Source organism: Elaeis guineensis, chromosome 10 (assembly GCF_000442705.2).
Source record: "Elaeis guineensis isolate ETL-2024a chromosome 10, EG11, whole genome shotgun sequence".
Classification (NCBI taxonomy): domain Eukaryota; kingdom Viridiplantae; phylum Streptophyta; class Magnoliopsida; order Arecales; family Arecaceae; genus Elaeis; species Elaeis guineensis.
In genome coordinates, this window is record NC_026002.2 from 3,707,775 (window position 1) to 3,725,098 (window position 17,324).

At 36.0% G+C, this 17,324-nt stretch overlaps 1 protein-coding gene and 2 long non-coding RNA genes across 3 annotated transcripts in view; 2 read left to right on the forward strand and 1 right to left on the reverse strand.

Annotated features, from left to right (window-relative positions):
• LOC140852081 (annexin D5-like) overlaps window positions 1–17,324 on the forward strand; it is a 207,683-nt gene that overhangs the window by 52,636 nt on the left and 137,723 nt on the right. The window lies entirely within an intron of this gene.
• Window positions 1,670–2,089, forward strand: LOC140852097 (uncharacterized). The gene is made up of 2 exons (XR_012135020.1): window positions 1,670–1,886; window positions 1,962–2,089. It is a non-coding gene; the product is annotated as an uncharacterized lncRNA (long non-coding RNA).
• On the reverse strand, window positions 8,968–14,209 carry LOC140852149 (uncharacterized). Its single transcript, XR_012135119.1, has 2 exons — window positions 14,074–14,209; window positions 8,968–9,221 (listed from the first exon to the last, which is right to left on the reverse strand). It is a non-coding gene; the product is annotated as an uncharacterized lncRNA (long non-coding RNA).

Below are 17,324 nucleotides of genomic sequence, written 5' to 3' on the forward strand. Positions count from 1 at the left end.
GGTTTTTGAATGAGTGGCTAATTGAAGTTTGTAGATTATATCCCAGATAGTTGAAATAATGCTGCTCAGTTTTGATTATTAAAATTAAGAATGAAGTGAGATAGTTCTCCCGGTTTCTAATGATAATGATGATGGCCCCAATCTTTATATATCCATTCTTTTTGGAAGGCTTAAAATGAGTGATTCAACATCTTGGCTGAATTTTCCTTCATTAAATAAATGATCCTTGATATAATAATTAAATGATGAGGCTTCTAGATAGATATCCCTAGGAAAATCTTCAGAAGCATAACTGTTTATCATGGTTATCAAACCCATCATTGTTGACTGGTTGGTCATAGTTGTTACTGCCTCTCTAGATACTACAATAATAAGGACTCTTAGCAACAAAAGAATTTGCTGCTAAAAGTTATAGAAAATTGCTGCTAAGAAATCATGGCATGGTACTGGTAAAAAAAATAATAGCATCTGAGATACCATCGTTAGAAGTTTAGTGGCATTATTTATATCTTGATGCAAAACATGTTATTATGGTAAGAAATTGCTTCTCTAAAATAGAAATTATTTTAGAGGACATATTTTTTTTGCTGCTATAAAATTTACATATTTTTTAGACGCAATTACTTTTCTGCTATATATGTAAAATATTTTACAGTTAAATATTATTTTGCTGCTACAAACGCTGTCACTAAAACCACATTTTCTTCTTGTGATATATGTACCCATTACTTTGAGACTAAAATGATAATTTAACACGTTTGATAGGATGAAAAGGTTTCTGCATAAGAAGTGATACAATAAAGGCATCATTACGATTTTAACGTTCCTCATCCTGGGTGTTTTAAAGACCACTTGGCCATCTCTTACTTTTCCTCAAAAGGCTTTAGAAAAAGTAGTTATAAGCATATCATCACATTATCTATGTTGTACTCCATGAACATTGCAAGGCATACCTCTTTCTTGTACCATCCCAAATGTACTTTGAAACTACTGCTATTCTCTGAAATGATAGACCTTGTGTAACAAATAGTCTATGCAACAGAATACTGAAGCAGTATAAGGATTATGGTTAAAACTTAAGAAAAGAAAAAGAAAAGAAAACCCTCCCATATTCATTTAATGAACAAGTTATAAGATCAGTCACAACCCAATAAAAAAAAAAAGGGTTGATTTTTTGAATCTCTAATTCTCTCTTTTTCTTTCAAAATATGTATCTGTTGATGGATATGATTTATATGATTGACATGATGTGCAATTGGTCTTTTTCGAAAAAAGTGCATGCTTTGGTTGACAAAGGTCCTTGTGATATACGAATTTCAAAAAATTTGCATGACGAAAGCTCCCTTAAAAAATTCAGCAGAGGAACATGGCTGCAAACAATTTAAGTGACATCGATGGGCTTAGATCAACAGTTTTCTCATCTCAGATCGAGGTATTAACTTGCACGCAATTAGCTATTCAATTCTTATATGGCTTTGCATTACAAATAATTCATCACATGACTCTCTCTCTCTCTCTCTCTCTCTCTCTCTCTCTCTCTCTCATATGTTGTACCAAATGGCGTGGAAGCAAATGATTGAATGACATAAATGTAACTTCTTGACTTATGCAGGATAACAATCCTTGCCGATCCAATGGTTTGCAAGTTTCTCAACAAGAGATCAAAACCCTAGCCTGGAGTTCACCTTGGGAAGACCAGACTGGTGTGGTACAGAGCATGATTGATGCTAATAAGGCCTAATATTCCTGATGGTTTTGGCTCACTTGTTTAAAAAAATGAAGGACAAGAGAGAAGACCAACAAGCTTAATCCTTGCCTCACGATACCCTCATTGTCACCAAAAACAAGAGGGGGATAGAAGGAAGCCTATATTAATGAATTTGATGGTATAGTGAGGCAACTTTCATTATACTGGCCATTCTCTCCTTTTTCTTTTCTCCTTTTATGTCTCTCAACTGCAGGCACTGTGGAGTTTGGTGGCTAAAGCTGAAGTTGGAAGCTTTTATACACATGGAAAGTGGGATAGAAGGAAAAGGAATATGTTCTAATGAAGGAATCTCAACAATTTTATTTTTCCACTTCTGTTTCCTTTTGTTTCATGTCTCTCATGTCAGAAGCTCCTTTCAGTCCTCGTCATTATTAAAGTGTAAAAGCCTTGACCTGGACCCATACCAAAGCCCTTACGGACACCATAAGAATGTCTAAGTAGAAGAAATATCATACAGTCTACCCTTACCTAACAGGAGGCAATGTGTCAATATCAAGATGAAACAAACAGTACGTGAATGATGAGAGGAATACCATCCCACCATCATAAGCTTTTCCCGACAGACTGTTACTGCCTTCTCCAGTGACAATGACCCCCAAATGGGCATCTATGGATCATGTTTTCATACACGAGGACCAAGGAGTGCAATCACAATTAATAAGGTTGGTGTATTAATTATGCCTCTGAGAAACTAAGCTGGAGGAGCTTGATGGTTGGATCTCAAGAGAATGTGAGGCAAGAGGCTTTCTGATCAGTGGGTCAATGGATCTATTTTGTGGGAATTGGAAATCCTGAAGCTCACATTCTTTCTTCTAATCATGGTATTTGCAAAATAATGCTTGAATTTATTAGTCTTTTAATCCGAGCTGGACTTACTATTAGCTTAAGCTTAATTTTGAGGCCAAGTGGTTAGTTAACATGGTGTCAAAGCTTTAGTTGGTGAAGTCATTATTTCAAATTCCCTTTACGTTGGTTGCTTATTTATTTCACCTACTTGGAGCTTGACTCATTTTTGTTATTGTCTTGTCTTGTTTATTCCTCCAAGTTCATTGTTTGGGCTACACACGAGGGCGGGTATTAAGTCTGCTATATTTATTTCTTAATAGCTCAAGCTTTTAGAATTTAGAGTCAGTTGACATGGTATCAGAAAAGCTCAGATTGTTAGAGAACATGATCAGCTTAAATCACTAGCAGATCAAAAGATTGCTGTATGCTTCCAAAAGCAAAAGGTTAATGCTGGGCATACAGAGAATCTTCAACCCTTGTAGGTAGGATTGCCTCATCAAACATTGTCAAAATTACTATCCAGAGGGCTAAGCCAGCCAAAAGAGTAACTAATGACAAATTAATGTGCATCTCAGTTGGTGTAATATTAATCGACCAATTGATTCGAGTCCTCGACTTCAAGACAAAGGTAAGAAAAAGGTCGTACTACTGTTTAAAAGGTTAAAAAGTGTCAAAGGTAAAGGAAAAGGGTTGATGCAATCAAAGCCATGTGTCCTTGCTGATTTAATGAGAGTGACATTCCATTGGAGTCAACTTGTGGGAATTTGAGGAGAGAGAGAGGTGGTGTGATCTGGACTCTGGAAGTAAAGAATAAATGGTTTCCTGGAGCTCACGTGAGACAAAAATGTCCTAAAGTCACTTAGCTTTAAAGAAATTCTATATAAAAAAAAAAAAGATATTGGGAGTAAAGAAAAGAATTAAAACTGATGTTGACATGATAAACTCCCCTCAAAAAATTAGATTTTTTTTTAAAAAAAATTATGACAACATGCTCATATGTATTCATAATGTCACAGATTTGTATATATAGAAGATTCTGTTTGGTATTGGTTTTATCTTTTTATTTTCAATAAATAAAATCAAAGTGTATATTTGATACTATTATGTTTAATTCCTAATCATTTTATCATTCTGGTAAAATGATAATAAGAAATTTTTACTTTGATTATTTTTAAGAATAAAAAGAATTCATATTTTTTTACCATCTTCGCCGCTACATCATGTACAAAACCCCGATTATCATCACTTTTGCCACACCTCCACCATTATGATCTCAACCATATCTATGCCTCACCACAACATATTATTAGCATTCTACATCAGCTACCATCACAACCACTACCATCTTTATTATCCCCACCCAACACGGCTACTATCACCATCATCATATATTTACATCATTAAAAATAATAGATTATACCAAATACTTTAATATTTTAAGAATAAAAATAAAAAATTTTTCATTAAACATAAAGATATGAGGACTGAGCTCAGGTCATTTTCAAATCTTGGACCTAAAGAAAGCATGGGCCTTGTGCAGCATTATAATATATATATACGCTGTCAGACATTCCAGTCAACTTTGCATCTCTCAGGAATCAGGACTCGAGCAATTCTAAGCGTGAGAAAACAAGCCTACGGATCAGAAAATGATAGATATTCTTTCCCTGAAAGAAGAAGGAATTTCTACCAAAATAAAATTAAAAAAAAAAAAAAAAGAAAGAAGGAATTTAATGCACGACGGTGGTCGAAGGTATAATTCAACCGCGGCATGTCTGCCCTTTCGAAATCAAATTATTTAATGGATGATTACTTCCATCATTCATCAGTCCACCCAACTTTGACCCGGCTATGCATGTCACAGTCTCTCTCTCTCTCTCTCTCTTCCGATCAAGGAGGCAACACATTTAAGAGGAGTAACTTGTTTGTCTTGGAATATCCGCATGGCCTTTTGCTCTAATTAACTGAAATGGGAGCTTGGGATATCTGGAAGGGTATATAGGATTATTGGACAAATTATGGGCTCCAATCTAGGGTAGTGGTTGTATCTTTGATACAAGAAAATGGTTTACCTTCCTTCGCACAAGTCTACCATTGGATCGTGCAAACATCGCTTTGAGATTTGTGCAGACTAATGAAAGAGAGTTTGAAGTGCTTTGAAAGCTGTGTGGTGTGCGATCCCATCACAAAAGAAGATCAATCATTCTTTCGCATGAAAGATACAACCTAAATCCTTCGATCTGATTCTTAACGAGGCTTCTTTTGTTTTGCAGCTTTAGTGATATGTCTTTGATTTCCTTGAAGACATGAGACGGTGTTGTATAATCATGGATATCTACATGCATAAGAACTAATACTTGGGTGCTAATGTAATTAAACGATGTTTCTTATTTGGTAGCTGAGATTAGTTAATTAGCCATTAAAGAAAAATGCAGGTTGGCTTAGATGGATCCAAATGAACTAAAAGCTTCCACTTGATTGTCTGAAATGTAGATTAGGTGAGTTGAGAGGCTCTCCATGCACCAATCTCATCAACAATTTTAGATGCTCCCATTCTGTCCGCCTCATGACCAAAATGTCTAATGACAATTATTCAATCATTATCCTCTAGCTCTTTCTCAATCTGAGATTAGGTTCTATCAACAAAAGAGTTCTCTAATTTAATCAATTTAGATGTTAGTTGTGCTTGGCATCCACCAGTGACATGCGAAGTTTATGAAAGCAAGTTGGCGTCCAAGTTGACACTATGTCATAATTAATTTACGTGGGTAAATGCCATACATATATCCAAATTGGTAAGGGATAACCACCAATACATGAAAAGCCCATGTCCATTGCGCATCAAGCTTGCCTTGCTCCCATCGAGCTACTCACATCCTCCCACGCAACAAAAGTGATCAAAAGCTTATTGAAAAATTTACTCTAGAAAAATAACTTTACTGAGCTGAAACAAAGGAGTGCCAACTGATTAGTTTACATGCTTACAACAAGAGAAGAAAAAAGAAAAAAAACAAAAGAAGGTTCCCTCTCTCACCAGTGTCCTTCCACATTGAATGGATCTTGCCCACCCTTTGTCCTGACAAGATTAGGCATGATGGAAAAGGAAAATTTTGAGGCAGTGAGTGGTATAGGAGGAAAGAAACATTGACTGCTAAATTCCAGCAGTACAGCGCCTTCCACTCTTCCGAGCAATGCCTAACGGTGCCCGCAAATGTCCACGCCCAATGGCCCCTTCATGTACAAAAGGGCCTCCTACTTTTCACCATTATGAGTGCAATTTTGTGAAAAATTTTTGATATAGGAGTAGTCAAAGTAAACGACATGCATGACAAAGTAAAAGCCCAAGTGGACCCGGATACCAACGCAGCTGAAAAGGAGGAAGAGCATTAAATGGAAGGCAGATGTGAGCAGCGTTTATCTTTCTTCTTTCTCATTGTCAGAGAGAAAACTGAACAAAGACTGACATTAATTCAGAGAGAGGGACAGAGGAGGGTGTTTGAAATGATTTTGTAATCCATTGCTTTGTGATTGAGCTGTGTCTTTCACTGCCTTTTTTTTTTTTTTTTTTTCTCTGACAAAAAGGAAGCTACGATGGCCTTATCATAGGCACAATCCCCAACAAACTTTTGTTTTGCTTCTTTTTCTTTTTCCTTTCATTTATTTATTTATTTATTTTTGCTCAACTTGCTTTCATTCCCTTCTTTCCCCCAACTTTTATATTCTTAAATTCGTGCTCGCCAGGTGGGGCCCCTGGTTTGGTTGTCCTCATACTTTGCTGTGCTATCAACGTCCAAGACCACCTTTTTCTTTCTCCCGTCCACTTTGTTAAGTTTGGTTCTTTTTCTTGAGCTTCTTGGTGAATTGAATCCTAATCCTATTCCAGGGTTTGGGGCTGCCCCAGAGGCCATAAAGCTCGCTGACAAACCCTCTATTGGACTCTGCCCAGGCCGGACGCTGAACAGCAAGCATGACCGGCAATTACAACCGGAGAGAGAGAGAGAGAGAGAGGGGAATGAGTAGGCTTTTTTACTGTCGCTCTCTTGCATTCCCACCTTTTCTCCCAATAAAATGTTGATGAGGAGTGAGAACCATAACCAATCTTTGATAAACTCATGTACATTTTAATAACATGATTAGATTTGGATGCATTGTTACCATCCTCATGCAACTCGACATGTAATTTCTTTTCTAAGGCAGCTCAAATGATACAATTTGATTAACGATCTTTATTATTCTCGAACAGCTAAAAGATAGTATATTAATATACGAGTCCCCAATCACTGTAAGAATTTAAGTCAGATCTACGTAGTCTTATCCTCACATATAAAAAGACTATTTTTGTATCTCAAGCCCATGATATCCGGATCAATAGAGTCACCTTAGCACCACCCTCATTGAGTTAAAGGCCTCAAATTTGAGGCATGGGACAACTTGTAAATCGTTAAAAAGGCACAGCTCTCTCCATCGCCAATAAACCAATCAACAATTAGAACAACAATACTTCCTCCAATTAAAACAGGTCAGCTATGGAACACAACTTGAAATTCAAATGCCTTGAAAAAGGATTCAGAAAATTCCAACAGATCTGCCAACCTAAAGTTAATCAACCTGCAGATTGTACCAAAACTTTTAACTCAACTAATGGGGTGGATCGATCACAATAATTCATTTCGATCTCGAACATTCACCGCACATGGTCGATCTGTGCAGGGAGAGATTTGCCAATATTTCAAATCCTCAAGATCTGAACATTTATTAATCAGATGGAGGCATGGTGGCAGCGACATGTGGAGCAAGAACTATTTAATTCTATCGATATGCAAGTATTTGTATATGATCAGTTGTATGTGGTTAATAGAGGAAAGGAGTGTGTTATGTTTTCGCACCAACTTTCACATTTTTCTCTGCTGAAGTTAGAATTATAGAAGAATGACCTCTGAGCCTCTGACGATGGAATGAAATGACTCTTAATTCTGATTCCGGTCACGAACAAAACATGCCCCAAAGGTATTGCATGCAAAAACAAGTCTAACAGTGAAGGACTAAATCTAAGTTACTTAACCATGTAAGGATTAATTATAGTGGATGCTAAACAAAGAACCAGGTGTCATGTTTCCCCTTCCCCTCCTTTTGACTGTGCTAAACTGTTGACATATTCTGGCTCGCTAAAAACTTTTGTATTGTAAAGTAAACCAAGATCAACGTCAAGCATGTTGAAAAATTTCTATTTGATAAGAAAGCCCCAAGACTTTCCTCTCCTTTATTTTTTTATCCCGTTATTTTGTTTGATTTTATGTTTTGCATGTGAGGACTTGATGGTCTAACCATGAGCCCTTTGAACTCTTCTCCAAGTTAGGCAGCCTCACTTTGAACTCAAGACTAGCTCAAATCACAACCTAGCAGCCTCTGTCTTATCTCTGGGGCTTCATAGACCAAGTAACTCAATGTTTCCCACTTACCTCACATGCATTGTAGAATAAGAAGTCATGTATTGTGTCCTATACTTTCATATTACTTTTGTAACAGGGTGGACATCATATGATGGCTTGAAGTTAATCTCCATTCAGAAAATTCACCTCTCATGTGTCTCTTCTACTTTTCTACGTATCTCTTTAGATCTTCTCCACTTTTTCTGATTTTTGAAGACTTTATATGTTGGTTTTTATCATTTGATAGAATGACAGATTAGGCTGAAATGTTTAACCATTAATGGTTTGATCGATGTTTCAAGTTTACTTCACTTTTTCAGTCCTAAATTCGAAGTGTAAATGCAAGTAGTCTTACCATTATTTGCTTATCCAACTAGTAGAATCTAGCTGGGCATGTGCACAAATGAATCAAAAGATTACATTCATATGCATGCATGATTCGACTCGATTGATCGAGCTCTTTGTGCATGGTGTGGACGCAAGCCACCTGACAATGAAAAAATGCACATTATGTGCAATCAGAATTTTGGCCAAGTTTTTTCACCTGTACATATTTATTCATGCATAACTGCATCCATTAATGGGTCATTAGCTGCAAGAGGCCTTCATTTGTTTGTCATTGAAAACCCATACTTAATTCCACGCAATTACCATCCAAATTTGACTAGACCATGGATAAGCTCTCTGGAAACTAGTTGTTGGAAGCATAATGGTTTTTAGGAGTTTGCTAGATTGTTTGCTGATGTAAAAGCCTAGCTCCATGTTGCTTGTACTTTGTGGCCTTCATATTTATCATCTGAAACTAAGCTTCATCTTCCTGAAAAGTCAATCTCCTCTATGGACTACTACTATTTTCTGGGGATCTGTATGTATGAATGTCTTTGTGAGAGAACATCTCAGTGGGTTTAGTAAGTTTCTATAAGTGAAGTACTTGTGTCAGTGTAATCTACCTTAGCTAATAAATTTGTTAAGAATTGTCACTAGTTAATTGTAAAACCCAATTTCTACAGGCCTAAATCATCTCCATATTAGCAATATAAAATCATTCCAAAGGTTGCTAGAGGAAAAAGTTACATTTAAGACTACCACAGAACACGGTGTGGCGGCATTTCCAGATAATGTATCAATTTTCACAATACCAAGATGCTATGTACTCTGTTCCAAGCTAAATGCCGGAGGTGAAACATAAATGCTGCTTTTCCTTAATTCAATAGTTAAGCAGATCCCACATGCCAAGTCTGCAGTCAAATCTGAGCATGTTAATCAAACAATAATGTTTTTCAAGTACACAATCAGAATTTGCAGCAAGGTTTTGCAAACAATTTTATCAATCATTATTAAACAATAAGTTCCATACATGTTTGGAAAAGGAGCTAGGTGACACATCATCTTATTGAGCAATACGTTGGACTCTAGTATCCTTTCTCAAGCACAAAGTCTGCAAACTTGTGTTATTTTTGGTTAAATATATGCATAAATGCTAGTCAAAGCCAATTTTAACAAATCTTTCTCTTTCCAAGCAAACATAAACATTTTAACCAAATGATAGAAGTCAAATCGATGCCAACTCCAAGCAAAATGCACATTTTGGCCCAATGATGGAAAGGAACTCAATGCTAACTGGAAAGCTTCTCCCTTTTAAACCTATTTCTTAATAATAATAATAATAATAATAAATAATAACTCTCTATACTAAGCTGCAACAATAAAATTTACTCATTTTAATAAGTTCAAATCTTCTAAAATTTTACCAACCTAAGTCTGAAAGTACAAAAGCAGAAAACTTTGACCAATATCCATATTTTTTTTCCATTAATGTCATTCTCAATATCAAGTTACCATTTACTCTTTTAAATAGATAGCGAACTTACTGCTATCAGTCAGAGTGTAAAATTACTAACACTTGACAACACCAAGACAGTCATTAGTGCATTCACAGCCACAAGGTTAAAAGAATGAGTTAGGCTTTATCTATGGCATATCTACGTGGAAGAAGGTGAGATATAGACCCATCACCCACCGTAGGATCATGGTACCAGATGATGGATCACATGTTGTAACCAGATCCAAAGCTAAGGGACAACCCTAGCCTCAGCGCCACTCCATTGAACCCTACTTTTCAATCCTCAACTGCCATCCAGTACAGACATTGAATGAGACCCATGCTTCTGGCCCTTATCTAAAGTGCATTTTTGTGCATTCTTCATATTTCATGATGCCTTTCTGTAGTAATTTTTACTCATCAATGTTACTTTAAATGCCTTAGAAGCTTTTCCTAACAACAATCTCACTTTATATAAAGAGAGAAAGAAAGTGAGAACAATGCATGACCTTTGACATAGCAGCCCAAGTAAATGGTGACACCTGGTTGACCTGTTGTCCCATGAAGTGGTCTAGTTCATAATAAAAGTATAAATTATACCAACAAAACCACCACTGACAAGCACAAGTCCATTGCTAGAATGTTGCAGAAAGATGGAACACAATCATACTAGCAGATCACATGGTGGAAGTCCTTGGAATTCCACTTTCATGCTAATGCATGGGCCAGCCCTGCACGACAATCACTTAAAGCATAGCAACTACTTCCAACAAGCATTTGTCATCCAAAATAACTTTAACACTAATAATAAGCAAAATTTCCTTGTCCTGGAACTCATTCTTTCTGGCTGGAATCAGGGTCTGGTGGCAGTGTTAAGTTTCACAAATCCTGCTCTGTCAAATCTCTTAAGCAAGAAACATCCCATCCTACTGGGGGTTAAGACTTGAAGAAATCATTCTTCATGTTATAAGAGATGATTCAAATGCAAGTTACATTTTAATAAGCAACATTTCCAAATCAGGTGTGCGTAACACTTTATGACCAAAAGGCAGCCAAAGAGAGAGTAGAACTTGCTTAATGGTATGTTCCAGGCATACGGACTAGCCAATACATGCATGCATGCTATTGTCCCTAATTTAAAATAATTCAGAAGATCAAAGTAGCCTTTAAGTATAGAATCATATGTTGAGCCTTTTAGTTAGTCCTAGAAAGTTGAAAATTGAAAAGAAAAAGGATATCTATACTAGTCATTCGCGGTTCTATCCAGTGAGAGATGAATACTAATTGATGGTTTCAAAAAATTAAGGGTTTTTGCATGCTTGCACTAATTAATGTCTGAAAAAAAAAAAAAAAAATCTCGCATGGTAACTATTTGGATATACTCATAAAAAATTATTTTTTTTTGCTGGCACTGAAAGATCTGAATTTAAATATGAGAAATCAAGCATGGCATTGAGAAGTTAAGCGATCATGTGATGTTGGAAGTGGGTCCACCTTTCTCTACAGTACATAAAGTATGAAAATATGTGGAATAAAAAAATAAAGATATATTAAATCGTAAATAATGAGAGTGAAAATAATGAAATATGCCAAGATCGATGTTAAAATAAACAAAAAGGCCTGCACCTTCTAATTCTGTTAAACATTGGCCTCACATCTTCAACTTTTGAAGGTTTTGCTAGAAGAATTATGAAATTGCACCAATTTCTTCACTTGAACTCAATTGAGGGAACTTGGCTTAATTCTCACCAAGTCCTCCGTAAATGACCATATAACTGCAGCATCTTTCTCTCTCATACGCTCACATAATACAAATAATTAAAAAAACCGAACTTTATTAAACTTAATTTTATGCTTAAAAGAGATGAATACATGAATATTTGCAGGCTTCAATGCTCTTTACACTGATTAAGACACATCCTGTCTTTGGATTAAAATTCAATTAAAAGAGAAACCAATTTTATCAACTTTTGCACTTATTAAGAATCACATCATGTTCAAGATACTTGAAGCATAAATTACCCCTTGGATGATACCTGAATTAGAAATTGGACAGTTTGATATCTAAATGAATTAGGACTCAAATGGTTGATTTTGGCATTCAATAATATCAGTTGATGTCAAATGCATGAGGTGGCAGGATTTTACTTTTAAATTAGAAAGGTGACACCTTCTAGGTTTTTTGGTCATATCTCCTTGATTTAACCTTTGATTCTGTGATTTAAGATATAATGGAAAGTTAACTTGATATTGCATATAATGGAATTTTTTAATGTTCAAACTATATATGCACTAACTCTTTCTTAAGTTGTTAAGACGAAAACTGACTGATGCACACATTCCCTCCCTCCCTCTCCATTGGATTTTTTTTCAATTACTGGTTAGGACAGTTAGTTATTTTGTATTTTATATCATTTGCTTTCTAGGATTTGTTTGATGAGGGTAGTCATATTGCTTTAGTTTTTTTTGGATTGTAGATTGAAATTGCATCTGTTTGTAGTAAGATACTGACCTACACCAATCGAGGACTGATACGATTCAGCTATTAACTCAAGACGGTCTTGGTTCACATACTAAACCCCGACTACAACCCATCCTCCGCCCACAATGAATCCCCACCCCTTCTGCTCGCAATTTCAAGAGATGCCTCCTTGTGAACACCCCCTCACCCCTGCAACCACTTGCAATGGTCTGGTAAGTGATTTCATTGGTCCCTCCCTCTCTCATGTGCACTCGGCTTAGTGCTGAGGCGGCCCTCCCCCTTCCTCCCTCCCTCTCCCTCTCCCTCTCTTCCCCCTCTCTCTCTTCCTCTCACCTTTTCTCCCTCTTCCCCTCTTTCTCTCACGCCTTCTTCATTTCGGATTAGTGGAGAGTGGAACCGTGGATAATATATAATTTTTTTATTTTTTATTTTTAAGTTTTGAATTGAAGTTGGCAAACCATATGCCGTTATCAGCTCAAAATTTAGAAGAAAAAGAGAGAGAGAGAGATATCCACAACAGACCAAAAAGGCATGATATTGGTACCATATCATACTGGGCAACTGGTACGATCCCGATTTCATAAAGAAAAAGTTTTCTTATCCTCAGGGGGTGTTTGATTTGCAATCGGAATAGGAATGGAAATCGAAATGACTTGGAATAGGAATCAGAATGGCCAAATCCCCCGAAGCGTTTGGTTCGTGACCGGAATCGGAATCGAAATTGAAATTGGAATGAAAATTTGAATCCATAGAGAAGAGTAGGGATTGAGTTCTATATAAATTGAGCCATTCCCATTCTATCTCGGAATCGCAATCAGAATGGAACTCCTCTCAACCAAACGGTAGACATGGGAGTCATCCATTCCGATTCCGATTCTAGAGCTCCACTCCTCCCAACCAAATATCCTCTCAGTTTCTATGGCTACTCATGTGACACATCTCACTTAGGAGCCTCCACCCTTAGTTTCCTCAAGATCAACTCTTTAAGATAGTGTGGCTGATTATGGAGGAGCGGGTTTCATCATTCGAAGTTCCAGCCACTCTTTTGTTGTTGCAGCTGGATCTCATTCATATTGATACTACAATCATGATGGCAAAGGCGAAAGGGCTTGGGAAGGTCTCATTTATGCTCCTACCATTTTTCAGGAAACTCACATTATTTTTGAGGGTGACTCGAGAACTGTAACAAAATGGACAACCACTCCAGAAGCTCATGTTAATGGTGCTCATCTACTACTCCATAACATTTGGAGCACTGCATCTACTCTAAGTTCCTTTGAGGCTACCCATATTTACCATACCTGTTGTTAAATCCAATTCATTTTTCTTCTTCGGTTTCTGGAAACACAAAGCATGCTCTAAATTAACCTACTTCATTTTAAAAACTCCTTGAACCGGGATTCTGCCCACATAGCTTCCAAACCCTTTTAACAAGATTTTGCCGAAAAAAATTCAACATTCCACACGCGGTAGGCATGCATCAAAACCTAAAAATGCGAAATTGATCGGATATCCATCAAAATCCACCCAAAAAAAAAAAAAAAATCAAAAAAAGAAAGGAAAAACCAGACTCTGGCAAACACAAAGAAAGCTAGAATCCATAATAATCTAGCAAACAAAACAAATCTACGACCAAAACACCACACACGCACACGCATACGACCACACATCTACAAATACACGAAAAGAAAACCCAGCGATCCAAACACCACAAAAGCACCAAAAAAAAAAAAAACCACAAAAATTCTGGAAAAAAGGAGGACAAGTAGGGACCTTGGTGCCTCACCTTAGAGTACAGGAAGCGATGGCAAATCAAGAATCTACGGCCAGCGGATTCCAAGGGGCCTCGATCTCTCCCATTCCCTCGCTTTCGCAGCGGGATACAAAGGGATTAACGCCCAAAACGGGGGAGGACAAGGGGGTGGGCTTCGAGTAGCCACCAGGCCACCACATTGGAGAAGTGGGCCTTCGGCCCAAATAGCAATGGGCATATTGGGCCGCTATACAATGGGCCGGCTACAAGACACAAATCACATCACTGCACAATTTGGATTATATATTCATTTTTAAAAAAAAACATAAAACAAGCATCTAATATATATATATATATATATATAAACGGAAGCCTCTCGGAAGAGAAGCCTCCATTTACCACATGTCCAAAATATATTTTTTTTCCTCTTTGTCTTTTTCTTTTTTCTTCTTCGGCTTCGGCACAACAGAGAGCCCGGAGAAGAAGAGAGGAGAAGAAGTGGAGCAACAACTAGAGCCTGCGAGCGGGGGACAGCGGCGAGGGTTGAGGGGGCGGCGGGGATCGGAGGGAGAGTTGGGGTTAGGATGAGGGTTGGGGGTGGGGTAGAAGGGGCGGCGGTTGAAGGCGGAAACGATGTGGAGGGAGATGTCGAGAGAGGAGATGTGGTCGGGAACGAGGGTCTGTAGGGAGACGATGAGATCCTATTGGGCTTGCCGTCGGGCCTCGATGGAGTCTTCCAATTGGTGGCGCATCTCCTTCAGTGCGGTGGCGTCGTCCCTTTAGCCGTCGTCGTCGGTCTGGGAGTCTATGGCGGAATGGGGTCAGCGTGGAGTGGGACAGGAGGAACGGAGGTGTTTGAGGAGTTTGACGAGTGCTGGGTCGCTGGGAGGGGGGTCGGCTTAGACCCCTTCCTCTGTTTCAGTTTCAAAAAGAAAAAAATGAGAGAAAGAGAGGAAAGTAAAAAATAGGAAAAGAAAAGGAAAGAAAAAAGAAGATAAAAAAAAGACTTGATATCTGAAATAAAAGAAAAAAAATAAATATAAAAAAATTATATGAAAAAAAAAAAGAATCTCTGAATGTTTATGCAAGCACCATATGTTTATTAATAACCTTATGATATTGAGATTGCATGGGTTAAAAAATTTATTAGATTTATTTCATATTTGATACTTAAAATTTACTGATAAAAGATAAATATATACTTTAAATTATTAAAAAAAATTATATATTAGATATTTTAATATCATATCTCTTGCTCATGTTCATTATAATTTTTTTATGATAAATTTTAATTTGATTCTCTACTTTCATATTCTTTAGATAATTATAATAAATATAGATATAGATACTAGATATAGATTTAAATGTTATTCATATTCAGATGGATTCAAATACAATAATCGATGAGATTTACATTCAATTCATTTTCAACCTAAATAAAAAAAAGATAAATTTTTTTTTTAAAATGTATCTTCCTTTAAAGAAGATGATCGAGAAATAAAGGGAAAAAAATGAAAAAATTTAAAAAAAATTAAAAATAAAAAAAATAAATAATAATAAATTTAAAATAATTATATTATTTTACTAAAATTACATCTCATGCGTCACATGGGGTTATAACCTTTAAGCTATTTGATATCATCTATTATGTTTTTTATATTATACTGAATTTTTAATTTATAAAAATATTATTTGAAGAAATAAATATATGCCGTGCATCGCATGGGGTTCTAAGCTAGTATATATATAAGTTGTATGGTGAAATTTATTCGAAGCATAAATTCTAAATTTTGCTAAGATTTTTCAACATATATATATATATAATAAAATTTGTCGGCGTCTATTGAAGATTAGAGTTTGTAAAAGTCTGGAAACGTTAAGCTCGGGCAATTTATCATTTAGATGTGGTTTTATTGGACTTGAACATCCACTTATTAGCTTCATAAATTGATTTTGTTAAGATAAGAGAATTAAATATGAGAACAATGCTCTTTTCCTCGATGTGTTCTTACATATGATATGAAATCTATTAGCAAATACCGGATTGGAGTTCATTGAAGTCTGAAATTGTGGAGCTCAATGAATATTTCATTTTTTTGGTGCAATTTTATTGAATATGGACCTCCAATCGTTAGCTTTGTAAATATATTTTGTAAATTATGAGGAAGCAGGACAACAAATATTTCTTATTACACTTCCATGCATGGGTAATGAAATTAGTTAATAAACACTGGACTTTTTGAGAGTCTAGAATGGTGGAGCTTGACGAATGTAAATATGTTGATCTTTAGCATGATTTCATTGAATATGGATCTCCAGTTATTGGCTTCATAAATAAGTTCCAAAAATTATGGGAAACCAAAAATGTGATGAGCAATATCTTTTCTTGGCATGTTTATAAAAAGCATCAAACTAATGCACTTCAACTAAATTAACAACATGATAATCACATATGTAGATTTCCTTGAAAACCCAGATCAGGAAAGAAGTTCCCACATGCTAGGGCTTATAGGTTAGGAAATGTTGCATGATAAATTAATTTGATGTAGCTAAAGAAGGATAATATTAATTTTACTAACATTTATTGTAATTGAGGCTATTCTTAAAAGGTGGAAAGCAAATCAGAATTGTGCTTTATAGGAACATTAAGCTCATCAAGTATCATTTTTCGGTATTTATTGAATTTAGAAGTTCATTCATTCACCTGAAACATGGCTTGTCAAAACTAAGTCAAATAAAATTTTGCTAATTAAGAGGCACCAAGATAAGACACGTGATGCCTTTATTATATGAATCCAAAAGGAAACAAAATAATTAAGGTTTAGAGTTTTAAGATAGTCAAAAGAATCACTTGACTCAACAGTTTGAATCATATAGGTGATATCATAAATTTAAAAAAAAAAATACAAAAATAAAATGAAAGAAAGAAAGTTATATAGTTAAGTCAAGCTAAAAATTGAAATTAAAATGACTGAATATGGGAAGACTTCCCAGCATTTCTGTGAAAGCCAAAGTCCAAGTGTTAGAAAAAAGAATTTGGGTATGCTAGTGCATATTGATTGCAAAGTGTCATATGGCAGAAATTTAGATGATCATTAAAGAGGAGATTGTAATTTTACAAGAACATTTTTATATAAATATGGTGATGAAAAACTTTATTACCAAACAACCGATAGGCGTTCATTAAATTCTAGAATTATGCCTTGTCATGCACAACACTCAAAACGTGTTGCTTGTAAAATCTGTGATCATTGTTAAACTTGTTCTTTTCCCCCTCCTCTTTT